At 41.2% G+C, this 17,972-nt stretch overlaps 98 non-coding genes across 98 annotated transcripts; all 98 read right to left on the bottom strand.

The window, feature by feature from the left end:
* Positions 1–39: 39 nt before the first annotated feature.
* trnav-cac lies at positions 40–112 on the bottom strand. Its single transcript has one exon. It is a non-coding gene; the product is annotated as a tRNA-Val (tRNA).
* Positions 113–229: 117 nt separating this feature from the next.
* On the bottom strand, positions 230–302 carry trnav-uac. Its single transcript has one exon. It is a non-coding gene; the product is annotated as a tRNA-Val (tRNA).
* Positions 303–411: 109 nt separating this feature from the next.
* Positions 412–484, bottom strand: trnav-aac. Its single transcript has one exon. It is a non-coding gene; the product is annotated as a tRNA-Val (tRNA).
* Positions 485–594: 110 nt separating this feature from the next.
* Positions 595–667, bottom strand: trnav-cac. The gene has a single exon. It is a non-coding gene; the product is annotated as a tRNA-Val (tRNA).
* Positions 668–777: 110 nt separating this feature from the next.
* Positions 778–850, bottom strand: trnav-aac. The gene has a single exon. It is a non-coding gene; the product is annotated as a tRNA-Val (tRNA).
* Positions 851–960: 110 nt separating this feature from the next.
* trnav-cac lies at positions 961–1,033 on the bottom strand. The gene has a single exon. It is a non-coding gene; the product is annotated as a tRNA-Val (tRNA).
* A 110-nt stretch (positions 1,034–1,143) lies between these two features.
* trnav-cac lies at positions 1,144–1,216 on the bottom strand. Its single transcript has one exon. It is a non-coding gene; the product is annotated as a tRNA-Val (tRNA).
* Positions 1,217–1,333: 117 nt separating this feature from the next.
* Positions 1,334–1,406, bottom strand: trnav-uac. The gene has a single exon. It is a non-coding gene; the product is annotated as a tRNA-Val (tRNA).
* Positions 1,407–1,515: 109 nt separating this feature from the next.
* Positions 1,516–1,588, bottom strand: trnav-uac. The gene has a single exon. It is a non-coding gene; the product is annotated as a tRNA-Val (tRNA).
* Positions 1,589–1,698: 110 nt separating this feature from the next.
* On the bottom strand, positions 1,699–1,771 carry trnav-cac. The gene has a single exon. It is a non-coding gene; the product is annotated as a tRNA-Val (tRNA).
* Positions 1,772–1,888: 117 nt separating this feature from the next.
* trnav-uac lies at positions 1,889–1,961 on the bottom strand. The gene has a single exon. It is a non-coding gene; the product is annotated as a tRNA-Val (tRNA).
* Positions 1,962–2,070: 109 nt separating this feature from the next.
* trnav-uac lies at positions 2,071–2,143 on the bottom strand. The gene has a single exon. It is a non-coding gene; the product is annotated as a tRNA-Val (tRNA).
* A 110-nt stretch (positions 2,144–2,253) lies between these two features.
* Positions 2,254–2,326, bottom strand: trnav-aac. The gene has a single exon. It is a non-coding gene; the product is annotated as a tRNA-Val (tRNA).
* Positions 2,327–2,436: 110 nt separating this feature from the next.
* Positions 2,437–2,509, bottom strand: trnav-cac. Its single transcript has one exon. It is a non-coding gene; the product is annotated as a tRNA-Val (tRNA).
* A 110-nt stretch (positions 2,510–2,619) lies between these two features.
* Positions 2,620–2,692, bottom strand: trnav-aac. Its single transcript has one exon. It is a non-coding gene; the product is annotated as a tRNA-Val (tRNA).
* A 110-nt stretch (positions 2,693–2,802) lies between these two features.
* trnav-cac lies at positions 2,803–2,875 on the bottom strand. Its single transcript has one exon. It is a non-coding gene; the product is annotated as a tRNA-Val (tRNA).
* A 117-nt stretch (positions 2,876–2,992) lies between these two features.
* On the bottom strand, positions 2,993–3,065 carry trnav-uac. Its single transcript has one exon. It is a non-coding gene; the product is annotated as a tRNA-Val (tRNA).
* A 109-nt stretch (positions 3,066–3,174) lies between these two features.
* Positions 3,175–3,247, bottom strand: trnav-aac. Its single transcript has one exon. It is a non-coding gene; the product is annotated as a tRNA-Val (tRNA).
* A 110-nt stretch (positions 3,248–3,357) lies between these two features.
* Positions 3,358–3,430, bottom strand: trnav-cac. Its single transcript has one exon. It is a non-coding gene; the product is annotated as a tRNA-Val (tRNA).
* Positions 3,431–3,540: 110 nt separating this feature from the next.
* trnav-cac lies at positions 3,541–3,613 on the bottom strand. Its single transcript has one exon. It is a non-coding gene; the product is annotated as a tRNA-Val (tRNA).
* A 110-nt stretch (positions 3,614–3,723) lies between these two features.
* On the bottom strand, positions 3,724–3,796 carry trnav-cac. Its single transcript has one exon. It is a non-coding gene; the product is annotated as a tRNA-Val (tRNA).
* A 117-nt stretch (positions 3,797–3,913) lies between these two features.
* trnav-uac lies at positions 3,914–3,986 on the bottom strand. Its single transcript has one exon. It is a non-coding gene; the product is annotated as a tRNA-Val (tRNA).
* Positions 3,987–4,095: 109 nt separating this feature from the next.
* trnav-uac lies at positions 4,096–4,168 on the bottom strand. The gene has a single exon. It is a non-coding gene; the product is annotated as a tRNA-Val (tRNA).
* Positions 4,169–4,278: 110 nt separating this feature from the next.
* On the bottom strand, positions 4,279–4,351 carry trnav-cac. Its single transcript has one exon. It is a non-coding gene; the product is annotated as a tRNA-Val (tRNA).
* Positions 4,352–4,468: 117 nt separating this feature from the next.
* trnav-uac lies at positions 4,469–4,541 on the bottom strand. Its single transcript has one exon. It is a non-coding gene; the product is annotated as a tRNA-Val (tRNA).
* Positions 4,542–4,650: 109 nt separating this feature from the next.
* On the bottom strand, positions 4,651–4,723 carry trnav-uac. The gene has a single exon. It is a non-coding gene; the product is annotated as a tRNA-Val (tRNA).
* A 110-nt stretch (positions 4,724–4,833) lies between these two features.
* Positions 4,834–4,906, bottom strand: trnav-aac. Its single transcript has one exon. It is a non-coding gene; the product is annotated as a tRNA-Val (tRNA).
* Positions 4,907–5,016: 110 nt separating this feature from the next.
* On the bottom strand, positions 5,017–5,089 carry trnav-cac. Its single transcript has one exon. It is a non-coding gene; the product is annotated as a tRNA-Val (tRNA).
* A 110-nt stretch (positions 5,090–5,199) lies between these two features.
* On the bottom strand, positions 5,200–5,272 carry trnav-aac. The gene has a single exon. It is a non-coding gene; the product is annotated as a tRNA-Val (tRNA).
* Positions 5,273–5,382: 110 nt separating this feature from the next.
* trnav-cac lies at positions 5,383–5,455 on the bottom strand. The gene has a single exon. It is a non-coding gene; the product is annotated as a tRNA-Val (tRNA).
* Positions 5,456–5,572: 117 nt separating this feature from the next.
* trnav-uac lies at positions 5,573–5,645 on the bottom strand. Its single transcript has one exon. It is a non-coding gene; the product is annotated as a tRNA-Val (tRNA).
* Positions 5,646–5,754: 109 nt separating this feature from the next.
* Positions 5,755–5,827, bottom strand: trnav-aac. Its single transcript has one exon. It is a non-coding gene; the product is annotated as a tRNA-Val (tRNA).
* Positions 5,828–5,937: 110 nt separating this feature from the next.
* Positions 5,938–6,010, bottom strand: trnav-cac. Its single transcript has one exon. It is a non-coding gene; the product is annotated as a tRNA-Val (tRNA).
* Positions 6,011–6,120: 110 nt separating this feature from the next.
* On the bottom strand, positions 6,121–6,193 carry trnav-aac. Its single transcript has one exon. It is a non-coding gene; the product is annotated as a tRNA-Val (tRNA).
* A 110-nt stretch (positions 6,194–6,303) lies between these two features.
* Positions 6,304–6,376, bottom strand: trnav-cac. The gene has a single exon. It is a non-coding gene; the product is annotated as a tRNA-Val (tRNA).
* A 117-nt stretch (positions 6,377–6,493) lies between these two features.
* Positions 6,494–6,566, bottom strand: trnav-uac. Its single transcript has one exon. It is a non-coding gene; the product is annotated as a tRNA-Val (tRNA).
* Positions 6,567–6,675: 109 nt separating this feature from the next.
* Positions 6,676–6,748, bottom strand: trnav-aac. Its single transcript has one exon. It is a non-coding gene; the product is annotated as a tRNA-Val (tRNA).
* A 110-nt stretch (positions 6,749–6,858) lies between these two features.
* trnav-cac lies at positions 6,859–6,931 on the bottom strand. The gene has a single exon. It is a non-coding gene; the product is annotated as a tRNA-Val (tRNA).
* Positions 6,932–7,041: 110 nt separating this feature from the next.
* On the bottom strand, positions 7,042–7,114 carry trnav-aac. Its single transcript has one exon. It is a non-coding gene; the product is annotated as a tRNA-Val (tRNA).
* Positions 7,115–7,224: 110 nt separating this feature from the next.
* On the bottom strand, positions 7,225–7,297 carry trnav-cac. The gene has a single exon. It is a non-coding gene; the product is annotated as a tRNA-Val (tRNA).
* A 110-nt stretch (positions 7,298–7,407) lies between these two features.
* trnav-aac lies at positions 7,408–7,480 on the bottom strand. The gene has a single exon. It is a non-coding gene; the product is annotated as a tRNA-Val (tRNA).
* Positions 7,481–7,590: 110 nt separating this feature from the next.
* On the bottom strand, positions 7,591–7,663 carry trnav-cac. Its single transcript has one exon. It is a non-coding gene; the product is annotated as a tRNA-Val (tRNA).
* Positions 7,664–7,773: 110 nt separating this feature from the next.
* trnav-cac lies at positions 7,774–7,846 on the bottom strand. Its single transcript has one exon. It is a non-coding gene; the product is annotated as a tRNA-Val (tRNA).
* A 117-nt stretch (positions 7,847–7,963) lies between these two features.
* trnav-uac lies at positions 7,964–8,036 on the bottom strand. The gene has a single exon. It is a non-coding gene; the product is annotated as a tRNA-Val (tRNA).
* A 109-nt stretch (positions 8,037–8,145) lies between these two features.
* Positions 8,146–8,218, bottom strand: trnav-aac. The gene has a single exon. It is a non-coding gene; the product is annotated as a tRNA-Val (tRNA).
* Positions 8,219–8,328: 110 nt separating this feature from the next.
* On the bottom strand, positions 8,329–8,401 carry trnav-cac. The gene has a single exon. It is a non-coding gene; the product is annotated as a tRNA-Val (tRNA).
* Positions 8,402–8,511: 110 nt separating this feature from the next.
* Positions 8,512–8,584, bottom strand: trnav-aac. The gene has a single exon. It is a non-coding gene; the product is annotated as a tRNA-Val (tRNA).
* A 110-nt stretch (positions 8,585–8,694) lies between these two features.
* trnav-cac lies at positions 8,695–8,767 on the bottom strand. Its single transcript has one exon. It is a non-coding gene; the product is annotated as a tRNA-Val (tRNA).
* Positions 8,768–8,884: 117 nt separating this feature from the next.
* Positions 8,885–8,957, bottom strand: trnav-uac. Its single transcript has one exon. It is a non-coding gene; the product is annotated as a tRNA-Val (tRNA).
* A 109-nt stretch (positions 8,958–9,066) lies between these two features.
* trnav-aac lies at positions 9,067–9,139 on the bottom strand. Its single transcript has one exon. It is a non-coding gene; the product is annotated as a tRNA-Val (tRNA).
* A 110-nt stretch (positions 9,140–9,249) lies between these two features.
* Positions 9,250–9,322, bottom strand: trnav-cac. The gene has a single exon. It is a non-coding gene; the product is annotated as a tRNA-Val (tRNA).
* Positions 9,323–9,432: 110 nt separating this feature from the next.
* Positions 9,433–9,505, bottom strand: trnav-cac. The gene has a single exon. It is a non-coding gene; the product is annotated as a tRNA-Val (tRNA).
* Positions 9,506–9,615: 110 nt separating this feature from the next.
* trnav-aac lies at positions 9,616–9,688 on the bottom strand. The gene has a single exon. It is a non-coding gene; the product is annotated as a tRNA-Val (tRNA).
* Positions 9,689–9,798: 110 nt separating this feature from the next.
* Positions 9,799–9,871, bottom strand: trnav-cac. The gene has a single exon. It is a non-coding gene; the product is annotated as a tRNA-Val (tRNA).
* Positions 9,872–9,981: 110 nt separating this feature from the next.
* trnav-aac lies at positions 9,982–10,054 on the bottom strand. The gene has a single exon. It is a non-coding gene; the product is annotated as a tRNA-Val (tRNA).
* A 110-nt stretch (positions 10,055–10,164) lies between these two features.
* trnav-cac lies at positions 10,165–10,237 on the bottom strand. The gene has a single exon. It is a non-coding gene; the product is annotated as a tRNA-Val (tRNA).
* Positions 10,238–10,354: 117 nt separating this feature from the next.
* On the bottom strand, positions 10,355–10,427 carry trnav-uac. The gene has a single exon. It is a non-coding gene; the product is annotated as a tRNA-Val (tRNA).
* A 109-nt stretch (positions 10,428–10,536) lies between these two features.
* Positions 10,537–10,609, bottom strand: trnav-aac. Its single transcript has one exon. It is a non-coding gene; the product is annotated as a tRNA-Val (tRNA).
* A 110-nt stretch (positions 10,610–10,719) lies between these two features.
* Positions 10,720–10,792, bottom strand: trnav-cac. The gene has a single exon. It is a non-coding gene; the product is annotated as a tRNA-Val (tRNA).
* Positions 10,793–10,902: 110 nt separating this feature from the next.
* trnav-cac lies at positions 10,903–10,975 on the bottom strand. Its single transcript has one exon. It is a non-coding gene; the product is annotated as a tRNA-Val (tRNA).
* A 117-nt stretch (positions 10,976–11,092) lies between these two features.
* trnav-uac lies at positions 11,093–11,165 on the bottom strand. Its single transcript has one exon. It is a non-coding gene; the product is annotated as a tRNA-Val (tRNA).
* A 109-nt stretch (positions 11,166–11,274) lies between these two features.
* trnav-aac lies at positions 11,275–11,347 on the bottom strand. The gene has a single exon. It is a non-coding gene; the product is annotated as a tRNA-Val (tRNA).
* A 110-nt stretch (positions 11,348–11,457) lies between these two features.
* On the bottom strand, positions 11,458–11,530 carry trnav-cac. The gene has a single exon. It is a non-coding gene; the product is annotated as a tRNA-Val (tRNA).
* Positions 11,531–11,640: 110 nt separating this feature from the next.
* Positions 11,641–11,713, bottom strand: trnav-aac. The gene has a single exon. It is a non-coding gene; the product is annotated as a tRNA-Val (tRNA).
* Positions 11,714–11,823: 110 nt separating this feature from the next.
* Positions 11,824–11,896, bottom strand: trnav-cac. Its single transcript has one exon. It is a non-coding gene; the product is annotated as a tRNA-Val (tRNA).
* Positions 11,897–12,006: 110 nt separating this feature from the next.
* Positions 12,007–12,079, bottom strand: trnav-aac. The gene has a single exon. It is a non-coding gene; the product is annotated as a tRNA-Val (tRNA).
* Positions 12,080–12,189: 110 nt separating this feature from the next.
* trnav-cac lies at positions 12,190–12,262 on the bottom strand. Its single transcript has one exon. It is a non-coding gene; the product is annotated as a tRNA-Val (tRNA).
* A 117-nt stretch (positions 12,263–12,379) lies between these two features.
* Positions 12,380–12,452, bottom strand: trnav-uac. Its single transcript has one exon. It is a non-coding gene; the product is annotated as a tRNA-Val (tRNA).
* A 109-nt stretch (positions 12,453–12,561) lies between these two features.
* Positions 12,562–12,634, bottom strand: trnav-aac. The gene has a single exon. It is a non-coding gene; the product is annotated as a tRNA-Val (tRNA).
* Positions 12,635–12,744: 110 nt separating this feature from the next.
* Positions 12,745–12,817, bottom strand: trnav-cac. The gene has a single exon. It is a non-coding gene; the product is annotated as a tRNA-Val (tRNA).
* A 110-nt stretch (positions 12,818–12,927) lies between these two features.
* Positions 12,928–13,000, bottom strand: trnav-aac. Its single transcript has one exon. It is a non-coding gene; the product is annotated as a tRNA-Val (tRNA).
* A 110-nt stretch (positions 13,001–13,110) lies between these two features.
* trnav-cac lies at positions 13,111–13,183 on the bottom strand. Its single transcript has one exon. It is a non-coding gene; the product is annotated as a tRNA-Val (tRNA).
* A 117-nt stretch (positions 13,184–13,300) lies between these two features.
* On the bottom strand, positions 13,301–13,373 carry trnav-uac. The gene has a single exon. It is a non-coding gene; the product is annotated as a tRNA-Val (tRNA).
* Positions 13,374–13,482: 109 nt separating this feature from the next.
* Positions 13,483–13,555, bottom strand: trnav-aac. Its single transcript has one exon. It is a non-coding gene; the product is annotated as a tRNA-Val (tRNA).
* A 110-nt stretch (positions 13,556–13,665) lies between these two features.
* Positions 13,666–13,738, bottom strand: trnav-cac. Its single transcript has one exon. It is a non-coding gene; the product is annotated as a tRNA-Val (tRNA).
* A 110-nt stretch (positions 13,739–13,848) lies between these two features.
* Positions 13,849–13,921, bottom strand: trnav-aac. The gene has a single exon. It is a non-coding gene; the product is annotated as a tRNA-Val (tRNA).
* A 110-nt stretch (positions 13,922–14,031) lies between these two features.
* trnav-cac lies at positions 14,032–14,104 on the bottom strand. The gene has a single exon. It is a non-coding gene; the product is annotated as a tRNA-Val (tRNA).
* Positions 14,105–14,214: 110 nt separating this feature from the next.
* trnav-aac lies at positions 14,215–14,287 on the bottom strand. The gene has a single exon. It is a non-coding gene; the product is annotated as a tRNA-Val (tRNA).
* Positions 14,288–14,397: 110 nt separating this feature from the next.
* On the bottom strand, positions 14,398–14,470 carry trnav-cac. Its single transcript has one exon. It is a non-coding gene; the product is annotated as a tRNA-Val (tRNA).
* Positions 14,471–14,587: 117 nt separating this feature from the next.
* trnav-uac lies at positions 14,588–14,660 on the bottom strand. Its single transcript has one exon. It is a non-coding gene; the product is annotated as a tRNA-Val (tRNA).
* A 109-nt stretch (positions 14,661–14,769) lies between these two features.
* Positions 14,770–14,842, bottom strand: trnav-aac. The gene has a single exon. It is a non-coding gene; the product is annotated as a tRNA-Val (tRNA).
* A 110-nt stretch (positions 14,843–14,952) lies between these two features.
* trnav-cac lies at positions 14,953–15,025 on the bottom strand. The gene has a single exon. It is a non-coding gene; the product is annotated as a tRNA-Val (tRNA).
* Positions 15,026–15,135: 110 nt separating this feature from the next.
* trnav-aac lies at positions 15,136–15,208 on the bottom strand. The gene has a single exon. It is a non-coding gene; the product is annotated as a tRNA-Val (tRNA).
* A 110-nt stretch (positions 15,209–15,318) lies between these two features.
* trnav-cac lies at positions 15,319–15,391 on the bottom strand. The gene has a single exon. It is a non-coding gene; the product is annotated as a tRNA-Val (tRNA).
* A 117-nt stretch (positions 15,392–15,508) lies between these two features.
* On the bottom strand, positions 15,509–15,581 carry trnav-uac. Its single transcript has one exon. It is a non-coding gene; the product is annotated as a tRNA-Val (tRNA).
* Positions 15,582–15,690: 109 nt separating this feature from the next.
* trnav-aac lies at positions 15,691–15,763 on the bottom strand. Its single transcript has one exon. It is a non-coding gene; the product is annotated as a tRNA-Val (tRNA).
* Positions 15,764–15,873: 110 nt separating this feature from the next.
* trnav-cac lies at positions 15,874–15,946 on the bottom strand. The gene has a single exon. It is a non-coding gene; the product is annotated as a tRNA-Val (tRNA).
* A 110-nt stretch (positions 15,947–16,056) lies between these two features.
* trnav-aac lies at positions 16,057–16,129 on the bottom strand. Its single transcript has one exon. It is a non-coding gene; the product is annotated as a tRNA-Val (tRNA).
* Positions 16,130–16,239: 110 nt separating this feature from the next.
* Positions 16,240–16,312, bottom strand: trnav-cac. The gene has a single exon. It is a non-coding gene; the product is annotated as a tRNA-Val (tRNA).
* Positions 16,313–16,429: 117 nt separating this feature from the next.
* On the bottom strand, positions 16,430–16,502 carry trnav-uac. The gene has a single exon. It is a non-coding gene; the product is annotated as a tRNA-Val (tRNA).
* Positions 16,503–16,611: 109 nt separating this feature from the next.
* On the bottom strand, positions 16,612–16,684 carry trnav-aac. Its single transcript has one exon. It is a non-coding gene; the product is annotated as a tRNA-Val (tRNA).
* A 110-nt stretch (positions 16,685–16,794) lies between these two features.
* trnav-cac lies at positions 16,795–16,867 on the bottom strand. Its single transcript has one exon. It is a non-coding gene; the product is annotated as a tRNA-Val (tRNA).
* Positions 16,868–16,977: 110 nt separating this feature from the next.
* Positions 16,978–17,050, bottom strand: trnav-aac. The gene has a single exon. It is a non-coding gene; the product is annotated as a tRNA-Val (tRNA).
* A 110-nt stretch (positions 17,051–17,160) lies between these two features.
* Positions 17,161–17,233, bottom strand: trnav-cac. Its single transcript has one exon. It is a non-coding gene; the product is annotated as a tRNA-Val (tRNA).
* A 117-nt stretch (positions 17,234–17,350) lies between these two features.
* trnav-uac lies at positions 17,351–17,423 on the bottom strand. Its single transcript has one exon. It is a non-coding gene; the product is annotated as a tRNA-Val (tRNA).
* A 109-nt stretch (positions 17,424–17,532) lies between these two features.
* Positions 17,533–17,605, bottom strand: trnav-aac. The gene has a single exon. It is a non-coding gene; the product is annotated as a tRNA-Val (tRNA).
* Positions 17,606–17,715: 110 nt separating this feature from the next.
* On the bottom strand, positions 17,716–17,788 carry trnav-cac. The gene has a single exon. It is a non-coding gene; the product is annotated as a tRNA-Val (tRNA).
* Positions 17,789–17,898: 110 nt separating this feature from the next.
* trnav-aac lies at positions 17,899–17,971 on the bottom strand. Its single transcript has one exon. It is a non-coding gene; the product is annotated as a tRNA-Val (tRNA).
* Between the last annotated feature and the right edge of the window lies 1 nt (position 17,972).

Consider the following 17,972-nt stretch of genomic DNA (forward strand, 5'->3'; position numbering starts at 1 on the left):
GTACTTCAGATAAATGCAAGATCCTTCCAAATAAGAATTTGTTTCCACCCAGTTTCGAACTGGGGACCTTTCGCGTGTGAGGCGAACTTGATAACCACTACACTATGGAAACTCGTGGAAAGTTTTTTGTTTGACATGGTAACACAGGAAGTTCAATTAAAGAATACTTCATTAGTAGAGTGAAGCTTTACTTTGGCCAAGGAAACTAACAGTCGCCCCCATAAGAATTTGTTTCCACCCAGTTTCGAACTGGGGACCTTTCGCTTGTAAAGCGAACGTGATAACCACTACACTATGGAAACATCCTGACAAAAAGGTCACCTCGATTACTTTTCACAAGTCAAACTCTAGTTGAAGACATCATAAGATAGAAATATAAAGCTCAATGCAAGATCCTTCCAAATAAGAAGCTGTTTCCACCCAGTTTCGAACTGGGGACCTTTCGCGTGTTAGGCGAACGTGATAACCACTACACTATGGAAACATCCTGAAGGAAGAAGTCACCTCCATGACTTTTGGCAAGTCAAATTCTAGTAAAAGACATCTTGAGATAAAGTACTTCAGATCAATGAAAGATCCCTCCAAATAAGAATTTGTTTCCACCCAGTTTCGAACTGGGGACCTTTCGCGTGTGAGGCGAACGTGATAACCACTACACTATGGAAACATCCTGACGAAAGAAGTCACCTCCATAACTTTTGCCAAGTCAAATTCTAGTAGAAGACATTTTGAGATGGAGTACTTCAGATCAATGTAAGATCCTTCCAAATAAGAATTTGTTTCCACCCAGTTTCGAACTGGGGACCTTTCGCGTGTTAGGCGAACGTGATAACCACTACACTATGGAAACATCCTGAAGGAAGAAGTCACCTCCATGACTTTTGGCAAGTCAAATTCTAGTAGAAGACATTTTGAGATGGAGTACTTCAGATCAATGAAAGATCCCTCCAAATAAGAAATTGTTTCCACCCAGTTTCGAACTGAGGACCTTTCGCGTGTGAGGCGAACGTGATAACCACTACACTATGGAAACATCCTGATGAAATTTGTCACCTCCATAACTTTTACCAAGTCAAATTCTAGTAGAAGACATTTTGAGATGGAGTAGTTCAGATAAATGCAAGATCCTTCCAAATAAGAATTTGTTTCCACCCAGTTTCGAACTGGGGACCTTTCGCGTGTGAGGCGAACGTGATAACCACTACACTATGGAAACTCATGGAAAGTTTTCTGTTTGACATGGTAACACAGGAAGTTCAATTAAAGAATACTTCATTAGTAGAGTGAAGCTGTACTTTGGCCAAGGAAACCAACAGTCGCCCCAATAGGAATTTGTTTCCACCCAGTTTCGAACTTGGGACCTTTCGCGTGTAAAGCGAACGTGATAACCACTACACTATGGAAACATCCTGACAAAAAGGTCACCTCGATTACTTTTCACAAGTCAAAATCTAGTTGAAGACATCATAAGATAGAAATATAAACCTCAATGCAAGATCCTTCCAAATAAGAAGCTGTTTCCACCCAGTTTCGAACTGGGGACCTTTCGCGTGTAAGGCGAACGTGATAACCACTACACTATGGAAACATCCTGATGACAGTAGTCACCTCCATAACTTTTACCAAGTCAAATTCTAGTAGAAGACATTTTGAGATGGAGTACTTCAGATAAATGCAAGATCCTTCCAAATAAGAAGCTGTTTCCACCCAGTTTCGAACTGGGGACCTTTCGCGTGTGAGGCGAACGTGATAACCACTACACTATGGAAACTCATGGAAAGTTTTCTGTTTGACATGGTAACACAGGAAGTTCAATTAAAGAATACTTCATTAGTAGAGTGAAGCTGTACTTTGGCCAAGGAAACCAACAGTCGCCCCAATAGGAATTTGTTTCCACCCAGTTTCGAACTGGGGACCTTTCGCGTGTAAAGCGAACGTGATAACCACTACACTATGGAAACATCCTGACAAAAAGGTCACCTCGATTACTTTTCACAAGTCAAAATCTAGTTGAAGACATCATAAGATAGAAATATAAACCTCAATGCAAGATCCTTCCAAATAAGAAGCTGTTTCCACCCAGTTTCGAACTGGGGACCTTTCGCGTGTAAGGCGAACGTGATAACCACTACACTATGGAAACATCCTGATGACAGTAGTCACCTCCATAACTTTTACCAAGTCAAATTCTAGTAGAAGACATTTTGAGATGGAGTACTTCAGATAAATGCAAGATCCTTCCAAATAAGAAGCTGTTTCCACCCAGTTTCGAACTGGGGACCTTTCGCGTGTTAGGCGAACGTGATAACCACTACACTATGGAAACATCTTGAAGGAAGAAATCACCTCCATGACTTTTGGCAAGTCAAATTCTAGTAGAAGACATCTTGAGATAAAGTACTTCAGATCAATGAAAGATCCCTCCAAATAAGAATTTGTTTCCACCCAGTTTCGAACTGGGGACCTTTCGCGTGTGAGGCGAACGTGATAACCACTACACTATGGAAACATCCTGATGAAAGAAGTCACCTCCATAACTTTTGCCAAGTCAAATTCTAGTAGAAGACATTTTGAGATGGAGTACTTTAGATCAATGTAAGATCCTTCCAAATAAGAATTTGTTTCCACCCAGTTTCGAATTGGGGACCTTTCGCGTGTTAGGCGAACGTGATAACCACTACACTATGGAAACATCCTGAAGGAAGAAGTCACCTCCATGACTTTTGGCAAGTCAAATTCTAGTAGAAGACATTTTGAGATGGAGTACTTCAGATAAATGCAAGATCCTTCCAAATAAGAATTTGTTTCCACCCAGTTTCGAACTGGGGACCTTTCGCGTGTGAGGCGAACGTGATAACCACTACACTATGGAAACTCGTGGAAAGTTTTTTGTTTGACATGGTAACACAGGAAGTTCAATTAAAGAATACTTCATTAGTAGAGTGAAGCTTTACTTTGGCCAAGGAAACTAACAGTCGCCCCCATAAGAATTTGTTTCCACCCAGTTTCGAACTGGGGACCTTTCGCGTGTAAAGCGAACGTGATAACCACTACACTATGGAAACATCCTGACAAAAAGGTCACCTCGATTACTTTTCACAAGTCAAACTCTAGTTGAAGACATCATAAGATAGAAATATAAAGCTCAATGCAAGATCCTTCCAAATAAGAAGCTGTTTCCACCCAGTTTCGAACTGGGGACCTTTCGCGTGTTAGGCGAACGTGATAACCACTACACTATGGAAACATCCTGAAGGAAGAAGTCACCTCCATGACTTTTGGCAAGTCAAATTCTAGTAAAAGACATCTTGAGATAAAGTACTTCAGATCAATGAAAGATCCCTCCAAATAAGAATTTGTTTCCACCCAGTTTCGAACTGGGGACCTTTCGCGTGTGAGGCGAACGTGATAACCACTACACTATGGAAACATCCTGAAGGAAGAAGTCACCTCCATAACTTTTGCCAAGTCAAATTCTAGTAGAAGACATTTTGAGATGGAGTACTTCAGATCAATGAAAGATCCCTCCAAATAAGAAATTGTTTCCACCCAGTTTCGAACTGAGGACCTTTCGCGTGTGAGGCGAACGTGATAACCACTACACTATGGAAACATCCTGATGAAATTAGTCACCTCCATAACTTTTACCAAGTCAAATTCTAGTAGAAGACATTTTGAGATGGAGTAGTTCAGATAAATGCAAGATCCTTCCAAATAAGAATTTGTTTCCACCCAGTTTCGAACTGGGGACCTTTCGCGTGTGAGGCGAACGTGATAACCACTACACTATGGAAACTCATGGAAAGTTTTCTGTTTGACATGGTAACACAGGAAGTTCAATTAAAGAATACTTCATTAGTAGAGTGAAGCTGTACTTTGGCCAAGGAAACCAACAGTCGCCCCAATAGGAATTTGTTTCCACCCAGTTTCGAACTTGGGACCTTTCGCTTGTAAAGCGAACGTGATAACCACTACACTATGGAAACATCCTGACAAAAAGGTCACCTCGATTACTTTTCACAAGTCAAAATCTAGTTGAAGACATCATAAGATAGAAATATAAACCTCAATGCAAGATCCTTCCAAATAAGAAGCTGTTTCCACCCAGTTTCGAACTGGGGACCTTTCGCGTGTAAGGCGAACGTGATAACCACTACACTATGGAAACATCCTGATGACAGTAGTCACCTCCATAACTTTTACCAAGTCAAATTCTAGTAGAAGACATTTTGAGATGGAGTACTTCAGATAAATGCAAGATCCTTCCAAATAAGAAGCTGTTTCCACCCAGTTTCGAACTGGGGACCTTTCGCGTGTGAGGCGAACGTGATAACCACTACACTATGGAAACTCATGGAAAGTTTTCTGTTTGACATGGTAACACAGGAAGTTCAATTAAAGAATACTTCATTAGTAGAGTGAAGCTGTACTTTGGCCAAGGAAACCAACAGTCGCCCCAATAGGAATTTGTTTCCACCCAGTTTCGAACTGGGGACCTTTCGCGTGTAAAGCGAACGTGATAACCACTACACTATGGAAACATCCTGACAAAAAGGTCACCTCGATTACTTTTCACAAGTCAAAATCTAGTTGAAGACATCATAAGATAGAAATATAAACCTCAATGCAAGATCCTTCCAAATAAGAAGCTGTTTCCACCCAGTTTCGAACTGGGGACCTTTCGCGTGTAAGGCGAACGTGATAACCACTACACTATGGAAACATCCTGATGACAGTAGTCACCTCCATAACTTTTACCAAGTCAAATTCTAGTAGAAGACATTTTGAGATGGAGTACTTCAGATAAATGCAAGATCCTTCCAAATAAGAAGCTGTTTCCACCCAGTTTCGAACTGGGGACCTTTCGCGTGTTAGGCGAACGTGATAACCACTACACTATGGAAACATCTTGAAGGAAGAAATCACCTCCATGACTTTTGGCAAGTCAAATTCTAGTAGAAGACATCTTGAGATAAAGTACTTCAGATCAATGAAAGATCCCTCCAAATAAGAATTTGTTTCCACCCAGTTTCGAACTGGGGACCTTTCGCGTGTGAGGCGAACGTGATAACCACTACACTATGGAAACATCCTGATGAAAGAAGTCACCTCCATAACTTTTGCCAAGTCAAATTCTAGTAGAAGACATTTTGAGATGGAGTACTTCAGATCAATGTAAGATCCTTCCAAATAAGAATTTGTTTCCACCCAGTTTCGAATTGGGGACCTTTCGCGTGTTAGGCGAACGTGATAACCACTACACTATGGAAACATCCTGAAGGAAGAAGTCACCTCCATGACTTTTGGCAAGTCAAATTCTAGTAGAAGACATTTTGAGATGGAGTACTTCAGATAAATGCAAGATCCTTCCAAATAAGAATTTGTTTCCACCCAGTTTCGAACTGGGGACCTTTCGCGTGTGAGGCGAACGTGATAACCACTACACTATGGAAACTCGTGGAAAGTTTTTTGTTTGACATGGTAACACAGGAAGTTCAATTAAAGAATACTTCATTAGTAGAGTGAAGCTTTACTTTGGCCAAGGAAACTAACAGTCGCCCCCATAAGAATTTGTTTCCACCCAGTTTCGAACTGGGGACCTTTCGCGTGTAAAGCGAACGTGATAACCACTACACTATGGAAACATCCTGACAAAAAGGTCACCTCGATTACTTTTCACAAGTCAAACTCTAGTTGAAGACATCATAAGATAGAAATATAAAGCTCAATGCAAGATCCTTCCAAATAAGAAGCTGTTTCCACCCAGTTTCGAACTGGGGACCTTTCGCGTGTTAGGCGAACGTGATAACCACTACACTATGGAAACATCCTGAAGGAAGAAGTCACCTCCATGACTTTTGGCAAGTCAAATTCTAGTAAAAGACATCTTGAGATAAAGTACTTCAGATCAATGAAAGATCCCTCCAAATAAGAATTTGTTTCCACCCAGTTTCGAACTGGGGACCTTTCGCGTGTGAGGCGAACGTGATAACCACTACACTATGGAAACATCCTGATGAAAGAAGTCACCTCCATAACTTTTGCCAAGTCAAATTCTAGTAGAAGACATTTTGAGATGGAGTACTTCAGATCAATGTAAGATCCTTCCAAATAAGAATTTGTTTCCACCCAGTTTCGAACTGGGGACCTTTCGCGTGTTAGGCGAACGTGATAACCACTACACTATGGAAACATCCTGAAGGAAGAAGTCACCTCCATGACTTTTGGCAAGTCAAATTCTAGTAGAAGACATTTTGAGATGGAGTACTTCAGATAAATGCAAGATCCTTCCAAATAAGAATTTGTTTCCACCCAGTTTCGAACTGGGGACCTTTCGCGTGTGAGGCGAACGTGATAACCACTACACTATGGAAACTCGAGAAAAGTTTTCTGTTTGACATGGTAACACAGGAAGTTCAATTAAAGAATACTTCATTAGTAGAGTGAAGCTTTACTTTGGCCAAGGAAACTAACAGTCGCCCCCATAACAATTTGTTTCCACCCAGTTTCGAACTGGGGACCTTTCGCGTGTAAAGCGATCGTGATAACCACTACACTATGGAAACATCCTGACAAAAAGGTCACCTCGATTACTTTTCACAAGTCAAACTCTAGTTGAAGACATCATAAGATAGAAATATAAAGCTCAATGCAAGATCCTTCCAAATAAGAAGCTGTTTCCACCCAGTTTCGAACTGGGGACCTTTCGCGTGTTAGGCGAACGTGATAACCACTACACTATGGAAACATCCTGAAGGAAGAAGTCACCTCCATGACTTTTGGCAAGTCAAATTCTAGTAGAAGACATCTTGAGATAAAGTACTTCAGATCAATGAAAGATCCCTCCAAATAAGAATTTGTTTCCACCCAGTTTCGAACTGGGGACCTTTCGCGTGTGAGGCGAACGTGATAACCACTACACTATGGAAATATCCTGATGAAAGAAGTCACCTCCATAACTTTTGCCAAGTCAAATTCTAGTAGAAGACATTTTGAGATGGAGTACTTCAGATCAATGTAAGATCCTTCCAAATAAGAATTTGTTTCCACCCAGTTTCGAACTGGGGACCTTTCGCGTGTTAGGCGAACGTGATAACCACTACAATATGGAAACATCCTGATGGAAGAAGTCACCTCCATGACTTTTGGCAAGTCAAATTCTAGTAGAAGACATCTTGAGATAAAGTACTTCAGATCAATGAAAGATCCCTCCAAATAAGAATTTGTTTCCACCCAGTTTCGAACTGGGGACCTTTCGCGTGTGAGGCGAACGTGATAACCACTACACTATGGAAACATCCTGAAGGAAGAAGTCACCTCCATGACTTTTGGCAAGTCAAATTCTAGTAGAAGACATTTTGAGATGGAGTACTTCAGATCAATGTAAGATCCTTCCAAATAAGAATTTGTTTCCACCCAGTTTCGAACTGGGGACCTTTCGCGTGTTAGGCGAACGTGATAACCACTACACTATGGAAACATCCTGAAGGAAGAAGTCACCTCCATGACTTTTGGCAAGTCAAATTCTAGTAGAAGACATTTTGAGATGGAGTACTTCAGATAAATGCAAGATCCTTCCAAATAAGAATTTGTTTCCACCCAGTTTCGAACTGGGGACCTTTCGCGTGTGAGGCGAACGTGATTACCACTACACTATGGAAACATCCTGAAGGAAGAAGTCACCTCCATGACTTTTGGCAAGTCAAATTCTAGTAGAAGACATTTTGAGATGGAGTACTTCAGATAAATGCAAGATCCTTCCAAATAAGAATTTGTTTCCACCCAGTTTCGAACTGGGGACCTTTCGCGTGTGAGGCGAACGTGATAACCACTACACTATGGAAACTCGTGGAAAGTTTTTTGTTTGACATGGTAACACAGGAAGTTCAATTAAAGAATACTTCATTAGTAGAGTGAAGCTTTACTTTGGCCAAGGAAACCAACAGTCGCCCCCATAAGAATTTGTTTCCACACAGTTTCGAACTGGGGACCTTTCGCGTGTAAAGCGAACGTGATAACCACTACACTATGGAAACATCCTGACAAAAAGGTCACCTCGATTACTTTTCACAAGTCAAACTCTAGTTGAAGACATCATAAGATAGAAATATAAAGCTCAATGCAAGATCCTTCCAAATAAGAAGCTGTTTCCACCCAGTTTCGAACTGGGGACCTTTCGCGTGTTAGGCGAACGTGATAACCACTACACTATGGAAACATCCTGAAGGAAGAAGTCACCTCCATGACTTTTGGCAAGTCAAATTCTAGTAGAAGACATCTTGAGATGGAGTACTTCAGATCAATGAAAGATCCCTCCAAATAAGAATTTGTTTCCACCCAGTTTCGAACTGGGGACCTTTCGCGTGTGAGGCGAACGTGATAACCACTACACTATGGAAACATCCTGATGAAAGAAGTCACCTCCATAACTTTTGCCAAGTCAAATTCTAGTAGAAGACATTTTGAGATGGAGTACTTCAGATCAATGTAAGATCCTTCCAAATAAGAATTTGTTTCCACCCAGTTTCGAACTGGGGACCTTTCGCGTGTTAGGCGAACGTGATAACCACTACACTATGGAAACATCCTGAAGGAAGAAGTCACCTCCATGACTTTTGGCAAGTCAAATTCTAGTAGAAGACATTTTGAGATGGAGTACTTAAGATAAATGCAAGATCCTTCCAAATAAGAATTTGTTTCCACCCAGTTTCGAACTGGGGACCTTTCGCGTGTGAGGCGAACGTGATAACCACTACACTATGGAAACTCGTGGAAAGTTTTCTGTTTGACATGGTAACACAGGAAGTTCAATTAAAGAATACTTCATTAGTAGAGTGAAGCTTTACTTTGGCCAAGGAAACTAACAGTCGCCCCCATAAGAATTTGTTTCCACCCAGTTTCGAACTGGGGACCTTTCGCGTGTAAAGCGAACGTGATAACCACTACACTATGGAAACATCCTGACAAAAAGGTCACCTCGATTACTTTTCACAAGTCAAACTCTAGTTGAATAAATCATAAGATAGAAATATAAAGCTCAATGCAAGATCCTTCCAAATAAGAAGCTGTTTCCACCCAGTTTCGAACTGGGGACCTTTCGCGTGTTAGGCGAACGTGATAACCACTACACTATGGAAACATCCTGAAGGAAGAAGTCACCTCCATGACTTTTGGCAAGTCAAATTCTAGTAGAAGACATCTTGAGATAAAGTACTTCAAATCAATGAAAGATCCCTCCAAATAAGAATTTGTTTCCACCCAGTTTCGAACTGGGGACCTTTCGCGTGTGAGGCGAACGTGATAACCACTACACTATGGAAACATCCTGATGAAAGAAGTCACCTCCATAACTTTTGCCAAGTCAAATTCTAGTAGAAGACATTTTGAGATGGAGTACTTCAGATCAATGTAAGATCCTTCCAAATAAGAATTTGTTTCCACCCAGTTTCGAACTGGGGACCTTTCGCGTGTGAGGCGAACGTGATAACCACTACACTATGGAAATATCCTGATGAAAGAAGTCACCTCCATAACTTTTGCCAAGTCAAATTCTAGTAGAAGACATTTTGAGATGGAGTACTTCAGATCAATGCAAGATCCTTCCAAATAAGAAGCTGTTTCCACCCAGTTTCGAACTGGGGACCTTTCGCGTGTTAGGCGAACGTGATAACCACTACACTATGGAAACATCCTGAAGGAAGAAGTCACCTCCATGACTTTTGGCAAGTCAAATTCTAGTAGAAGACATCTTGAGATAAAGTACTTCAGATCAATGAAAGATCCCTCCAAATAAGAATTTGTTTCCACCCAGTTTCAAACTGGGGACCTTTCGCGTGTGAGGCGAACGTGATAACCACTACACTATGGAAACATCCTGATGAAAGAAGTCACCTCCATAACTTTTGCCAAGTCAAATTCTAGTAGAAGACATTTTGAGATGGAGTACTTCAGATCAATGTAAGATCCTTCCAAATAAGAATTTGTTTCCACCCAGTTTCGAACTGGGGACCTTTCGCGTGTTAGGCGAACGTGATAACCACTACACTATGGAAACATCCTGAAGGAAGAAGTCACCTCCATGACTTTTGGCAAGTCAAATTCTAGTAGAAGACATTTTGAGATGGAGTACTTCAGATAAATGCAAGATCCTTCCAAATAAGAATTTGTTTCCACCCAGTTTCGAACTGGGGACCTTTCGCGTGTGAGGCGAACGTGATAACCACTACACTATGGAAACTCGTGGAAAGTTTTTTGTTTGACATGGTAACACAGGAAGTTCAATTAAAGAATACTTCATTAGTAGAGTGAAGCTTTACTTTGGCCAAGGAAACCAACAGTCGCCCCCATAAGAATTTGTTTCCACCCAGTTTCGAACTGGGGACCTTTCGCGTGTAAAGCGAACGTGATAACCACTACACTATGGAAACATCCTGACAAAAAGGTCACCTCGATTACTTTTCACAAGTCAAACTCTAGTTGAAGACATCATAAGATAGAAATATAAAGCTCAATGCAAGATCCTTCCAAATAAGAAGCTGTTTCCACCCAGTTTCGAACTGGGGACCTTTCGCGTGTTAGGCGAACGTGATAACCACTACACTATGGAAACATACTGAAGGAAGAAGTCACCTCCATGACTTTTGGCAAGTCAAATTCTAGTAGAAGACATCTTGAGATGGAGTACTTCAGATCAATGAAAGATCCCTCCAAATAAGAATTTGTTTCCACCCAGTTTCGAACTGGGGACCTTTCGCGTGTGAGGCGAACGTGATAACCACTACACTATGGAAACATCCTGATGAAAGAAGTCACCTCCATAACTTTTGCCAAGTCAAATTCTAGTAGAAGACATTTTGAGATGGAGTACTTCAGATCAATGTAAGATCCTTCCAAATAAGAATTTGTTTCCACCCAGTTTCGAACTGGGGACCTTTCGCGTGTGAGGCGAACGTGATAACCACTACACTATGGAAACACGTGGAAAGTTTTCTGTTTGACATGGTAACACAGGAAGTTCAATTAAAGAATACTTCATTAGTAGAGTGAAGCTTTACTTTGGCCAAGGAAACTAACAGTCGCCCCCATAAGAATTTGTTTCCACCCAGTTTCGAACTGGGGACCTTTCGCGTGTAAAGCGAACGTGATAACCACTACACTATGGAAACATCCTGACAAAAAGGTCACCTCGATTACTTTTCACAAGTCAAACTCTAGTTGAATAAATCATAAGATAGAAATATAAAGCTCAATGCAAGATCCTTCCAAATAAGAAGCTGTTTCCACCCAGTTTCGAACTGGGGACCTTTCGCGTGTTAGGCGATCGTGATAACCACTACACTATGGAAACAACCTGAAGGAAGAAGTCACCTCCATGAATTTTGGCAAGTCAAATTCTAGTAGAAGACATCTTGAGATAAAGTACTTCAAATCAATGAAAGATCCCTCCAAATAAGAATTTGTTTCCACCCAGTTTCGAACTGGGGACCTTTCGCGTGTGAGGCGAACGTGATAACCACTACACTATGGAAACATCCTGATGAAAGAAGTCACCTCCATAACTTTTGCCAAGTCAAATTCTAGTAGAAGACATTTTGAGATGGAGTACTTCAGATCAATGTAAGATCCTTCCAAATAAGAATTTGTTTCCACCCAGTTTCGAACTGGGGACCTTTCGCGTGTTAGGCGAACGTGATAACCACTACACTATGGAAACATCCTGAAGGAAGAAGTCACCTCCATGACTTTTGGCAAGTCAAATTCTAGTTGAAGACATTTTGAGATGGAGTACTTCAGATAAATGCAAGATCCTTCCAAATAAGAATTTGTTTCCACCCAGTTTCGAACTGGGGACCTTTCGCGTGTGAGGCGAACGTGATAACCACTACACTATGGAAACATCCTGATGAAAGAAGTCACCTCCATAACTTTTGCCAAGTCAAATTCTAGTAGAAGACATTTTGAGATGGAGTACTTCAGATCAATGTAAGATCCTTCCAAATAAGAATTTGTTTCCACCCAGTTTCGAACTGGGGACCTTTCGCGTGTTAGGCGAACGTGATAACCACTACACTATGGAAACATCCTGAAGGAAGAAGTCACCTCCATGACTTTTGGCAAGTCAAATTCTAGTAGAAGACATTTTGAGATGGAGTACTTCAGATAAATGCAAGATCCTTCCAAATAAGAATTTGTTTCCACCCAGTTTCGAACTGGGGACCTTTCGCGTGTGAGGCGAACGTGATAACCACTACACTATGAAAACTCGTGGAAAGTTTTCTGTTTGACATGGTAACACAGGAAGTTCAATTAAAGAATACTTCATTAGTAGAGTGAAGCTTTACTTTGGCCAAGGAAACTAACAGTCGCCCCCATAAGAATTTGTTTCCACCCAGTTTCGAACTGGGGACCTTTCGCGTGTAAAGCGAACGTGATAACCACTACACTATGGAAACATCCTGACAAAAAGGTCACCTCGATTACTTTTCACAAGTCAAACTCTAGTTGAAGACATCATAAGATAGAAATATAAAGCTCAATGCAAGATCCTTCCAAATAAGAAGCTGTTTCCACCCAGTTTCGAACTGGGGACCTTTCGCGTGTTAGGCGAACGTGATAACCACTACACTATGGAAACATCCTGAAGGAAGAAGTCACCTCCATGACTTTTGGCAAGTCAAATTCTAGTAGAAGACATCTTGAGATAAAGTACTTCAGATCAATGAAAGATCCCTCCAAATAAGAATTTGTTTCCACCCAGTTTCGAACTGGGGACCTTTCGCGTGTGAGGCGAACGTGATAACCACTACACTATGGAAACATCCTGATGAAAGAAGTCACCTCCATAACTTTTGCCAAGTCAAATTCTAGTAGAAGACATTTTGAGATGGAGTACTTCAGATCAATGTAAGATCCTTCCAAATAAGAATTTGTTTCCACCCAGTTTCGAACTGGGGAACTTTCGCGTGTTAGGCGAACGTGATAACCACTACACTATGGAAACATCCTGAAGGAAGAAGTCACCTCCATGACTTTTGGCAAGTCAAATTCTAGTAGAAGACATTTTGAGATGGAGTACTTCAGATAAATGCAAGATCCTTCCAAATAAGAATTTGTTTCCACCCAGTTTCGAACTGGGGACCTTTCGCGTGTGAGGCGAACGTGATAACCACTACACTATGGAAACTCGTGGAAAGTTTTTTGTTTGACATGGTAACACAGGAAGTTCAATTAAAGAATACTTCATTAGTAGAGTGAAGCTTTACTTTGGCCAAGGAAACCAACAGTCGCCCCCATAAGAATTTGTTTCCACCCAGTTTCGAACTGGGGACCTTTCGCGTGTAAAGCGAACGTGATAACCACTACACTATGGAAACATCCTGACAAAAAGGTCACCTCGATTACTTTTCACAAGTCAAACTCTAGTTGAAGACATCATAAGATAGAAATATAAAGCTCAATGCAAGATCCTTCCAAATAAGAAGCTGTTTCCACCCAGTTTCGAACTGGGGACCTTTCGCGTGTTAGGCGAACGTGATAACCACTACACTATGGAAACATCCTGAAGGAAGAAGTCACCTCCATGACTTTTGGCAAGTCAAATTCTAGTAGAAGACATCTTGAGATGGAGTACTTCAGATCAATGAAAGATCCCTCCAAATAAGAATTTGTTTCCACCCAGTTTCGAACTGGGGACCTTTCGCGTGTGAGGCGAACGTGATAACCACTACACTATGGAAACATCCTGATGAAAGAAGTCACCTCCATAACTTTTGCCAAGTCAAATTCTAGTAGAAGACATTTTGAGATGGAGTACTTCAGATCAATGTAAGATCCTTCCAAATAAGAATTTGTTTCCACCCAGTTTCGAACTGGGGACCTTTCGCGTGTTAGGCGAACGTGATAACCACTACACTATGGAAACATCCTGAAGGAAGAAGTCACCTCCATGACTTTTGGCAAGTCAAATTCTAGTTGAAGACATTTTGAGATGGAGTACTTCAGATAAATGCAAGATCCTTCCAAATAAGAATTTGTTTCCACCCAGTTTCGAACTGGGGACCTTTCGCGTGTGAGGCGAACGTGATAACCACTACACTATGGAAACATCCTGATGAAAGAAGTCACCTCCATAACTTTTGCCAAGTCAAATTCTAGTAGAAGACATTTTGAGATGGAGTACTTCAGATCAATGTAAGATCCTTCCAAATAAGAATTTGTTTCCACCCAGTTTCGAACTGGGGACCTTTCGCGTGTTAGGCGAACGTGATAACCACTACACTATGGAAACATCCTGAAGGAAGAAGTCACCTCCATGACTTTTGGCAAGTCAAATTCTAGTAGAAGACATTTTGAGATGGAGTACTTCAGATAAATGCAAGATCCTTCCAAATAAGAATTTGTTTCCACCCAGTTTCGAACTGGGGACCTATCGCGTGTGAGGCGAACGTGATAACCACTACACTATGAAAACTCGTGGAAAGTTTTCTGTTTGACATGGTAACACAGGAAGTTCAATTAAAGAATACTTCATTAGTAGAGTGAAGCTTTACTTTGGCCAAGGAAACTAACAGTCGCCCCCATAAGAATTTGTTTCCACCCAGTTTCGAACTGGGGACCTTTCGCGTGTAAAGCGAACGTGATAACCACTACACTATGGAAACATCCTGACAAAAAGGTCACCTCGATTACTTTTCACAAGTCAAACTCTAGTTGAAGACATCATAAGATAGAAATATAAAGCTCAATGCAAGATCCTTCCAAATAAGAAGCTGTTTCCACCCAGTTTCGAACTGGGGACCTTTCGCGTGTTAGGCGAACGTGATAACCACTACACTATGGAAACATCCTGAAGGAAGAAGTCACCTCCATGACTTTTGGCAAGTCAAATTCTAGTAGAAGACATCTTGAGATAAAGTACTTCAGATCAATGAAAGATCCCTCCAAATAAGAATTTGTTTCCACCCAGTTTCGAACTGGGGACCTTTCGCGTGTGAGGCGAACGTGATAACCACTACACTATGGAAACATCCTGATGAAAGAAGTCACCTCCATAACTTTTGCCAAGTCAAATTCTAGTAGAAGACATTTTGAGATGGAGTACTTCAGATCAATGTAAGATCCTTCCAAATAAGAATTTGTTTCCACCCAGTTTCGAACTGGGGAACTTTCGCGTGTTAGGCGAACGTGATAACCACTACACTATGGAAACATCCTGAAGGAAGAAGTCACCTCCATGACTTTTGGCAAGTCAAATTCTAGTAGAAGACATTTTGAGATGGAGTACTTCAGATAAATGCAAGATCCTTCCAAATAAGAATTTGTTTCCACCCAGTTTCGAACTGGGGACCTTTCGCGTGTGAGGCGAACGTGATAACCACTACACTATGGAAACTCGTGGAAAGTTTTTTGTTTGACATGGTAACACAGGAAGTTCAATTAAAGAATACTTCATTAGTAGAGTGAAGCTTTACTTTGGCCAAGGAAACCAACAGTCGCCCCCATAAGAATTTGTTTCCACCCAGTTTCGAACTGGGGACCTTTCGCGTGTAAAGCGAACGTGATAACCACTACACTATGGAAACATCCTGACAAAAAGGTCACCTCGATTACTTTTCACAAGTCAAACTCTAGTTGAAGACATCATAAGATAGAAATATAAAGCTCAATGCAAGATCCTTCCAAATAAGAAGCTGTTTCCACCCAGTTTCGAACTGGGGACCTTTCGCGTGTTAGGCGAACGTGATAACCACTACACTATGGAAACATCCTGAAGGAAGAAGTCACCTCCATGACTTTTGGCAAGTCAAATTCTAGTAGAAGACATCTTGAGATAAAGTACTTCAGATCAATGAAAGATCCCTCCAAATAAGAATTTGTTTCCACCCAGTTTCGAACTGGGGACCTTTCGCGTGTGAGGCGAACGTGATAACCACTACACTATGGAAACATCCTGATGAAAGAAGTCACCTCCATAACTTTTGCCAAGTCAAATTCTAGTAGAAGACATTTTGAGATGGAGTACTTCAGATCAATGTAAGATCCTTCCAAATAAGAATTTGTTTCCACCCAGTTTCGAACTGGGGAACTTTCGCGTGTTAGGCGAACGTGATAACCACTACACTATGGAAACATCCTGAAGGAAGAAGTCACCTCCATGACTTTTGGCAAGTCAAATTCTAGTAGAAGACATTTTGAGATGGAGTACTTCAGATAAATGCAAGATCCTTCCAAATAAGAATTTGTTTCCACCCAGTTTCGAACTGGGGACCTTTCGCGTGTGAGGCGAACGTGATAACCACTACACTATGGAAACTCGTGGAAAGTTTTTTGTTTGACATGGTAACACAGGAAGTTCAATTAAAGAATACTTCATTAGTAGAGTGAAGCTTTACTTTGGCCAAGGAAACCAACAGTCGCCCCCATAAGAATTTGTTTCCACCCAGTTTCGAACTGGGGACCTTTCGCGTGTAAAGCGAACGTGATAACCACTACACTATGGAAACATCCTGACAAAAAGGTCACCTCGATTACTTTTCACAAGTCAAACTCTAGTTGAAGACATCATAAGATAGAAATATAAAGCTCAATGCAAGATCCTTCCAAATAAGAAGCTGTTTCCACCCAGTTTCGAACTGGGGACCTTTCGCGTGTTAGGCGAACGTGATAACCACTACACTATGGAAACATCCTGAAGGAAGAAGTCACCTCCATGACTTTTGGCAAGTCAAATTCTAGTAGAAGACATCTTGAGATGGAGTACTTCAGATCAATGAAAGATCCCTCCAAATAAGAATTTGTTTCCACCCAGTTTCGAACTGGGGACCTTTCGCGTGTGAGGCGAACGTGATAACCACTACACTATGGAAACATCCTGATGAAAGAAGTCACCTCCATAACTTTTGCCAAGTCAAATTCTAGTAGAAGACATTTTGAGATGGAGTACTTCAGATCAATGTAAGATCCTTCCAAATAAGAATTTGTTTCCACCCAGTTTCGAACTGGGGACCTTTCGCGTGTTAGGCGAACGTGATAACCACTACACTATGGAAACATCCTGAAGGAAGAAGTCACCTCCATGACTTTTGGCAAGTCAAATTCTAGTAGAAGACATTTTGAGATGGAGTACTTCAGATAAATGCAAGATCCTTCCAAATAAGAATTTGTTTCCACCCAGTTTCGAACTGGGGACCTTTCGCGTGTGAGGCGAACGTGATAACCACTACACTATGGAAACTCGTGGAAAGTTTTCTGTTTGACATGGTAACACAGGAAGTTCAATTAAAGAATACTTCATTAGTAGAGTGAAGCTTTACTTTGGCCAAGGAAACCAACAGTCGCCCCCATAAGAATTTGTTTCCACCCAGTTTCGAACTGGGGACCTTTCGCGTGTAAAGCGAACGTGATAACCACTACACTATGGAAACATCCTGACAAAAAGGTCACCTCGATTACTTTTCACAAGTCAAACTCTAGTTGAAGACATCATAAGATAGAAATATAAAGCTCAATGCAAGATCCTTCCAAATAAGAAGCTGTTTCCACCCAGTTTCGAACTGGGGACCTTTCGCGTGTTAGGCGAACGTGATAACCACTACACTATGGAAACATCCTGAAGGAAGAAGTCACCTCCATGACTTTTGGCAAGTCAAATTCTAGTAGAAGACATCTTGAGATAAAGTACTTCAGATCAATGAAAGATCCCTCCAAATAAGAATTTGTTTCCACCCAGTTTCGAACTGGGGACCTTTCGCGTGTGAGGCGAACGTGATAACCACTACACTATGGAAACATCCTGATGAAAGAAGTCACCTCCATAACTTTTGCCAAGTCAAATTCTAGTAGAAGACATTTTGAGATGGAGTACTTCAGATCAATGTAAGATCCTTCCAAATAAGAATTTGTTTCCACCCAGTTTCGAACTGGGGACCTTTCGCGTGTTAGGCGAACGTGATAACCACTACACTATGGAAACA

Source organism: Alosa sapidissima, chromosome 14 (genome assembly GCF_018492685.1).
Source record: "Alosa sapidissima isolate fAloSap1 chromosome 14, fAloSap1.pri, whole genome shotgun sequence".
Classification (NCBI taxonomy): domain Eukaryota; kingdom Metazoa; phylum Chordata; class Actinopteri; order Clupeiformes; family Clupeidae; genus Alosa; species Alosa sapidissima.